At 46.0% G+C, this 8,707-nt stretch overlaps 1 long non-coding RNA gene across 1 annotated transcript; it reads left to right on the top strand.

Annotated features, from left to right (window-relative positions):
• The first annotated feature begins 366 nt into the window (after nucleotides 1-366).
• On the top strand, nucleotides 367-5,834 carry LOC139185851 (uncharacterized). The gene is made up of 3 exons (XR_011569430.1): nucleotides 367-495; nucleotides 980-1,492; nucleotides 2,054-5,834. It is a non-coding gene; the product is annotated as an uncharacterized lncRNA (long non-coding RNA).
• Nucleotides 5,835-8,707: the final 2,873 nt, after the last annotated feature.

Genomic DNA, 8,707 nt, shown 5'->3' on the forward strand with positions numbered 1-8,707 from the left:
GAAAGTCAGGCCACATCCCCAGGTTGAAATGTGAGAGCCTTCCCAGAAGCTGGGCCTCATTTCCACTGTGTTCAGAGACCCATGAGTGGTCTTCCCCAGAGCTTCCCATCTTCCCCTACAGCTTCACGACCAGGCTTATATTCTTAAACCAGGACTTCAGCTCCCATCAGCCCTCAGCCCAGGATTCTAGATCGCTGATGGGACAGAGTCCAAACTTCAGCCTATGTTCCCAGCTCTGGGCACTGGCCCTGCCCTTGCAGTAATGTCATTAATACAACCTGCAGGTCAAGCCAACAGCCTTGCCACCTTCGCCCTCTGTCTGCCCCCGGCCCCAGTCTTCCAAGGTCTGCCAAGCACTTGATTGATTCATTTTTCATTCACAGATATTTATCACACCATCTGCTCTGTGACTGTGGTCCAAGCGATGAGAGCTGTGGTACACCTGGGGTCAGGAGGAGTCGAGGGAGCAGTGAGAACCCAGAGGGGCCCAACCTGGTACGTGTGGTCAGGGCAGACTTTCATAAGGAAATGGCGTGTAAGCCTGAGTCCAAGCAATGGATAGAAGTCAGCCAGAGCAGAGGAGAGTTGGTGGAGAGGAAATTGTAAACTGAGATAGGCACCCAGGATCAATGAGAGGCAAGGGGAGGGCCAGAAAGCCATGCAGGAGGACCCTGCGGGCCATGTTAATGATGTTGTATTGTGCTTTATGCTAAAGGTAATGGGGAGCCTAGAAGATTTTAGAGAAAGGATGATGTGATTATTCCACGCCAGTTCCCCACAAGGACAGTAAGATTCAGGAATTTGGGAAATTTCTTGGTGGTCCAGTGTTAGGACTCCATGCTTTCACTGCCAAGGGCCTGAATTCAATCCCTCCTTGGGGAACTAAGATCCTGCAAGGGGCAGAGCTGGAAAAAAAAAAAAAAAAGAAAGAAAGAAAGGAATTTAGCCTCTTTAACTTTTCCTTCTCTGCTTGCCACAGGTATCTCAAGATGCGTCCTGAGCACACAGTTCCTAGGGCCTTCCTTTTGTTTTAAGTGACCTGGGTTCAAATCCCAGCCCTATTGCTTCCAGTAAGTTATTAACCTTTTTCAGTGTCCTCACCCATAAAACAGAGATAATGACACCTTTGCACAGTTACACAAACCATGAAGGGAAAGTGTGTGGCACAGAGCCACCCCGGAAATGGAGTCCAGTTGAATTCCTTCTGTGCAAAGTCAAGTCGAAGCCACAGACGGGGCCTATGGGGGTTTCCTGAAGGGCAGAAGTCCCATTTCTGGGCTGTGTCGCCAAGGCCTTTCTCAGGAAGCCTGACCATGTGCTAGGTGACCTCAAAGGGGAACTCTGGAGCTAGATTTTGTCTTCTGAGCCTTTTCAGACCCCCAGCCAGCAGGCCCGGCATCAGCAGGTGGATCCTGAGCTTACATAACCGGTCAAGAGTCCAACACCTCTCACCCGGTGACGGGGCGTGTTTACTGAGAAGAGGTGTTCCCAGGTCAGTTCCCTGGCCTCTTAGGTGCCTCTTGGGGATGTGCACAGCCCTTTCGCCCTTGCTGAGCTCTGCTTCTTTTCTGATTTCTTAGTCACAGTGCTTGATGCTACTGTCAGCACAGCTATTTTTTATTTTATTCATATAATTTTATTTATTATGTGTTTTTGGCTGGGCTGGGTCTTCATTGCTGTGTGGGCTTTTCTCTAGTTGTGGCAAGTAGAGTCCACTCTCTGGTTGCAGTGCTCGGGTGCTCTGGGCTTCTCATTGTGGTGGCTTCTCTTTTTGGGGAGCACGGGCTCTAGGGCACGCAGCCTTTCCTAGCTGCAGTTCTCGGGCTTAGTGGCTCCAAGGCATTGAGGGATCTTCCTTGACCAAGGACCAAACCCATGTCTCCTACATTGGCAGGCAGATTCTTTACCACTGAGCCACCAGGGAAGCCCAACAACTATTTTTAAAAATGAAAATATAGTTGATTTACAATGTTGTGTTAATTTCTGCTGTACAGCAAAGTGATTCAGTTATATATATATATATATATATATATATATATATTCTTTTCTATAGAATGATATCTAGAGATCTCTTCAAGAAAATTAGAGATACCAAGGAAACATTTCATGCAAAGATGGGCACAATAAAGGACAGAAATGATATGGACCTAATAGAAGCAGAAGATATTAAGGAGAAGTGGCAAGACTATACAGAAGAACTATACAAAAAAGATCTTCATGACCCAGATAACCATGATGGTGTGATCACTCACCTAGAGCCAGACATCCTAGAATGTGAAGTCAAGTGGACCTTAGGGAGCATAACTACAAACAAAGCTAGTGGAGGTGATGGAATTCCAGTTGAGCTATTTCAAATCCTAAAAGATGGTGCTGTCAAAGTGCTGCACTCAATATGCCAGCAAATTTGGAAAACTCAGCAGTGGCCACAGGACTGGAAAAGGTCAGTTTTCATTCCAGTCCCAAAGAAAGGCAATGCCAAAGAATGTTCAAACTACCACACAATTGCACTCATCTCACAGTAATGCTCAAAATTCTTCAAGCCAGGCTTCAACAGCAAGTGAACTGTGAACTTCTAGATGTTCAAGCTGGATTTAGAAAAGGCAGAGGAACCAGAGATCAAATTGCCAACATCTGCTGGATCATAGAAAAAGCAGGAGAATACCAGAAAAACATCTACTTCTGTTTCATTGATTACACTGAAGCCTTTGACTGTGCAGATCAGAACAAACTGAAAATGGAAAATTCTTCAAGAGATGGGAATACCAGACCACCTTACCTACCTCCTGAGAAATCTGTATGCAGGTCAAGAAGCAGCAGTTAGAAGTGGACAGGGAACAACAGACTGGTTCCAAATTGGGAAAGGAGTACATCAAGCTTGTATATTGTCACCCTGCTTATTTAACTTCTATGCAGAGTACATCATGCAAAATGCCAGGCTGGATGAAGCACAAGCTGGAATCTAGATTGCCAGGAGAAATATCAATAACCTCAGATACTCAAATGACACCACCCTTATGGCAAGAAAGTGAAGAAGAACTAAAGAGCCTCTTGGTGAAAGTGAAAGAGGAGAGTGAAAAAGTTGGCTTAAAGCTCAACATTCAGAAAACGAAGATTATGGCATCCGATCCCATCACTTCATGGCAAATAGATGGGGAAACAATGGAAAGAGTGACAGACTTTATTTCTTTGGACTCCAAAATCACTGCAGATGGTGATTGCAGCCATGAAATTAAAAGATGTTTGCTCCTTGGAAGAAAAGCTATGACAAACCTAGACAACATATTAAAAACAGAGACATTACTTTGCCAACAAAGGTCTGTCTAGTCAAAGCTATGGTCTTTCCAGTAGTCATGTGTGGATGTGAGAGTTGGACTATAAAGAAAGCTGAGTGCCAAAGAATTGATGCTTTTGAACTGTGGTGTTGGAGAAAACTCTTGAGAGTCCCTTGGACTGCCAGGCGATCCAACCAGTCAATCCTCAAGGAAATCAGTCCTGAATATTCATTGGAAGGACTGATGTTGAAGCTGAAACTCCAAAACTTTGGCCACCGGATGCAAAGAGCTGACTCCTTGGAAAAGACCCTGATGCTGGGAAAGATTGAAGGCAGGAGGAGAAGTGGATGACAGAGGATGAGATGGTTGGATGGCATCACTGACTCGATGGACATGAGTTTGAGTAAGCTCCGGAAGTTGTTGATGGACAGGGAGGCCTGCCATGCTGCAGTCCATGGGGTCGCAAAGAATTGAACACGACTGAGCGATTGAAGTGAACTGATTCTTTTCTGTATGTTCATTATGGTTTATCATAGGAAACTGAATATAGTTCCCTGTGCTCTAAAGTGGGACTTTGTTATTTATCCATTCAATACATAATGATAGCTATTATTTTTTTTATTGGAATATAATTTCTTTACAGTGTCCTGTTAGTTTCTGCTGTACAGCAAAGTAAATTAGCTATATGTATGTATGTATATATATATATATATCTCCCCTCCCTCTTGGACCTCCCTTCCACCCCACCTCTGTCCCACCCATTTAGGTCAGGACAGAGCACCAAACTGAGCTCCCTGTGCTATACAGCAGGTTCCCACTAGCTAGCTATTACTTTTAAATGTGAAGATCATCAGTCATATAATTTAATGATGAGGCACTGGGGGATCAGAGAGGGACAGGGGCTTCAGTAGGGACCATGGTGTGAATTCAGGACTCCTTCACTCGATAGCTCTGTGACCTGGAGCCAGTTGCTTGAAAACTCTGAACCTCAGCTTTTAGAGCTGTAAAATGGGTTCAGCTCATTTCCATATTTACCTCAGGAAATTCTTTTGAGGATTCTACAAGATAGTAATGTACACAAATTACCTGGCAGAAGGGAAGCACTAGTCAAATATTAGCTATTAGAGTAGCCAAAAAGTTCTTGAGTTTTTCATAAGATGTTATGAAATATCACCAAATATTAACATCACACCATTTTGTAACCTGTCCCTTCTACTCAACTCACTGTGAAAGTCTTTCCAGGGACAGTGAGGAATTCAATGCTTGGAATTTTCTGATGCATCCCAAACTTCTAACTGGGAATTGGGAATCCTGAATTTTTTTCTCCTGGTTGGATTTAGGGCCCCACCCTCCCAGACCTTGGTCCCCACTTCCCACTTGTAGAACAACAGGGGAGTAGGGTGGACCCTGTTCTCTGATCCTGCATTTCAGAACTACAGCCCCCAGGCCCCACCCCTCACCTTTCCCTTCCTTCCTTCCTTCAACAAATACCTCCCAGGGTTCAAATTCCAACTCTGTCACTAGTTGGCTATGTAACCTTAGACAAGTTATGTAACCTCTGTGTGTGTCTGTTTCCTGACCTCTAAAATGGAAATAAATTACCTATTTATTTACCAGGGATGTTATTAGTAATGAATGAGTAGATTTTTGTAAAGTGCTTAGAATAGTACCTATTCAACTAGATCAAAACCCGAGTGTCCTTCTGTGCCATTCACTGATGTAAGCACAAGTGTGAACTATCAGACAAGAGTCATGATCTCAGTGGGGTTTTGTTGGCAGGGAGGGTTGAAATCAACGCAGTGATGTATCCCCAGTGACACAGCCCCAAGGCAGGGCAGTGTTGACCCTTCTCTGGCAAGGGGGTTGGCTTTCAAGGAGGCCATGATACTCTGATGCTGTCATTTCTCTTTGTCTAAATAACAGCTCCTAGGTATTGACCTCACCCTGGGGGAACATGCCTGGGGCTAAGCCCTGTGCTCCTAAGCCAATAGGCCGCACGGAGTTCCATCATTGCTATAGACCAAATGTTTGTATCCCTGCACCTAAATTAATGTGTTGAAATCCTAACCCCCAGCATGATGGTATTTGACAGTAGGGCTTTTGGAAGTAATTGGGTCATGAGGGTGGAGTCCCCATAAAAAGGATTAGTGCCCTTATAAAAGAGACCCTAGAGAGCTCCCCTACCCCATCCACGCTATGTGAGGACACAGTGAGAAGACAGGCCCTCAACAGACACAGAATCTGCCAGTACCTTGATCTTGGGCTTGCCTGCCTTCAGAACTGTGAGAAATAAATTTCCGTTGTTTGTAAACCACCAGGTCTGTGATATTTTGTTAGAACAACAAGAACAAACAGTCATTATTCCCATTTCAGGAAAGAGTTTCTGTCCATTCTCCCTCCTGGGCCAAGCACATAACAGGAGGCCAGTGAATGAGTGTCAAAGGAAAGAAGGGGTCTTCCCAGGGGGTCCAATGGCTAAGACTCTGCACTCCCAACGCAGGGGGCCTGGGTTCCATCCCTGGTCAGGAAACTAGATCCCACATGCTGCAACGAAGAATTTGAGCACTGCAACTAAAGATCCCACGTGCTGCAACTAAGACCTGGTGCTGTCAGAGAAGTAAATAAATAAAAATAGGTAAGAAAAAAGGCCACTACTGACAGTAATCCTTTCAGGGGCAAGCATCACAACAGGGCTCAGGCGCCCTTTTGCGGGGAACTCCATCGTACGTGCTTGTGGTCACCATACAGGGCTCAGCAGGAACACCCTCCAGACGGTGCCTCTGATCCTGGCCCGTCCTCCTCCGCATCATCACAGCTGAAACTTCCCCAAACGTTAGTATGTGCCCCAAGCACTGATCTAAGTCTTCAGCATATGGACTCTCTCAATCTTCACAGTCCCATGAGGTATGTCCCATTTCACAGGTGAAGAAACTGAGGCACAGATAGGTAACATCATGCCCAGGGTCACATGGATAATCTATGATGGAGCTGACTTCAAATCCAGGCAGTCTGGACCCTGGGCCTCAGCTCTTCACCACTGTGCTATCCAAACTTTCTCTTTCTCTTTTAATCACTGTTCTGCTGATTTCAAATGTAGCACATGCTCTGCAACAGATTGAAACTAGAAATTGATGGCAGAAGGAAAACTAGAAAATTCACAAGTACGTGGAAATTAAACAACACACTCTTAAGCACTCAATGAGTCAAAGAAGAAATCTCAAGGGAAACGAGAAACTATCTTGAGAACAAATGAAAACAAAAACAACCTACCAAAATTTATGGGACGGCATGCAACGAAAGCAGTACTAAGAGAGAAAGTTACAGCAGTCAATTCTTACATTAAAAAAGAAAGATCTAGGACTTCCCTGGCGGCCCAGGGGGTTAGGGATCCACCTACTAGTGCAAAGAGCATGGGTTCCGCCCCTGGTCCAGAAAGTTTCCACACGCTGCAGGCTTCCACGACTACTAAAGCCTGTGTACCCTAGAGACTGTGCTCTGCAACAAGAGAAGCTACCGCAATGAGCAGCCTTCGCACCGCAAGTAGAGAAAGTCTGTGCGCAGCAACGAAGACCCAACACAGCCAAAATTAAATATATAAATGAATAAATTAAAAAGAAAGAAGCAAAGAAAGAAAGATCTCAGGGAGTTCCCTCGTGGTCCAGTGGTTAGGGCTGGGTGTTTCTACTGCAGGGGCCCAGGTTCGATCCCTGATTGGGGAACTAGGATCCCGCAGACCACGTGGACAAAACCATGAAAAAAGATCTCAAAACAAAAGTAGCACACTCATCGTTGAAAAATTCAAGCACTGCATAATTTTATGCTCTAGAAAGCGAAAGTTTAAAGAATGACAGTCCCCCTTCCCAGAGGTGACCTCTGTTCAGACACTCTCTAACTCTGTTCAGGGAGCTTTATTGAAATTTGTCATTCGTGCATCTTAAAAAAAAAAAAAAGGAATAATTCAATACACATTGTTTTGTCATTTCCAAGTTGTTTTGTTTTGTTTTACCTAAAAGTGACTCTTAGAGGCTGCCTCTTGCTGGAATATTCTCTTCAGGGGCTACAGCTGTCTCTAGGGAGGACAACCATACCAGATTTAGCCAGTTCCATCCAGGCTTCTCTGTCCATGGGATTCTCCAGGCAAGAACACTAGCTGCTGATGCTGCTGCTAAGTCGCTTCAGTCGTGTCCGACTCTATGCGACCCTAAAGACGGCAGCCCACCAGGCTCCCCCGTCCCTGGGGTTCTCCAGGCAAGAACACTGGAGTGGGTTGCCATTTCCTTCTCCATGGGATCTTCTGGACCCAGGGACTGAACCCACATCTCCTGCATTGCAGGTGGATTCTTTACTGTCTGAGCCACCAGGGAAGCCCACATGAGGACATGCCTGCAGTGCTTGTGGTTTTTAACTACTTCAAGCCACTGCAGTGAGCACCATTGTAAATGCTCCTTGTGTGCTGGTAGAAGATCTCAGGGGGATAATTTCCAGAAGTGGACTCTCTGGGCCAAAGGTCAAGAGCATTTTATTTTATATTTATTTATTTAGCTGTGTTGGGTCTTAGTTGTGGCATCCATGATCTTTTTCTTGTTGCTGTTGTTGTGGCATGTGGGATCTAGTTCCCTAACCAGAGCTCAAACTCAGCCCCCTGCACTGGGAGCTCAGAGTCTTAGCCACTGGACCATGAGGGAAGTCCCTCAAGAGCATTTTAAACCTTCCCTTCAGGAAGGCAAAACCAGCTCTGCCTGAAGGCCAGGAGATGGTGAGTTCTCTGCCCTCACCTCTTTGCTGCCACCTCTGCCCAGCTGGTCAGTATAAGCCCAAACCATTGTCTCGCCCTGCTGAGCAGTGCCTGACCCTCAAGAGTGACCCAGCCTCTCGTGGTGACATTCCCTCTGTTGCTGCCGGGGTCCAGAAATTGACTGTTCTCTTTGAGAATATCATCTGATCCTGAGGCTGAAGCACTTCTCAAAAACCCCATCGTTTGCTCTTAAACTCACACAGCAAAGCTAGCAGTGCCTACAGTAAGCCCTTGGAAAAAGGCCAAGGGCTGCTCCATAGATTGCCAGGGCCCTGCTCTTGAGGTGACTAGTGCCCAGGCTGGCCTCTGAATAGCATCTCTCTGCTTGGATAGCTGGATTGGCTGAATTCCCTTCCAGAAGCCAGTGAGTGGCTTTTTCCCTGAATCATCATGACTCCCACAAAAGGGGCACTAAAGTGATTAGCATCCTTCCAGGCCATTTAGCAGCAAACAGTGATCGAACACATCCACGGATTGGTCCTGCTGTCTCCTCAGACAGCCACGGGCATTTCAATGTAACTGTGACTGCCAGTGGGGAAGTGGCGCAAGGTCACAGAGGGGCAGGCCAGTCACCTGGAGCCCAGGGTGCGGTCTTTCTCACCTTTGTCCGGGGTGACTTGCAGCACTTACCTCATCTAGG

Source organism: Bos indicus, chromosome 11, assembly GCF_029378745.1.
Source record: "Bos indicus isolate NIAB-ARS_2022 breed Sahiwal x Tharparkar chromosome 11, NIAB-ARS_B.indTharparkar_mat_pri_1.0, whole genome shotgun sequence".
Lineage (NCBI taxonomy): Eukaryota > Metazoa > Chordata > Mammalia > Artiodactyla > Bovidae > Bos > Bos indicus.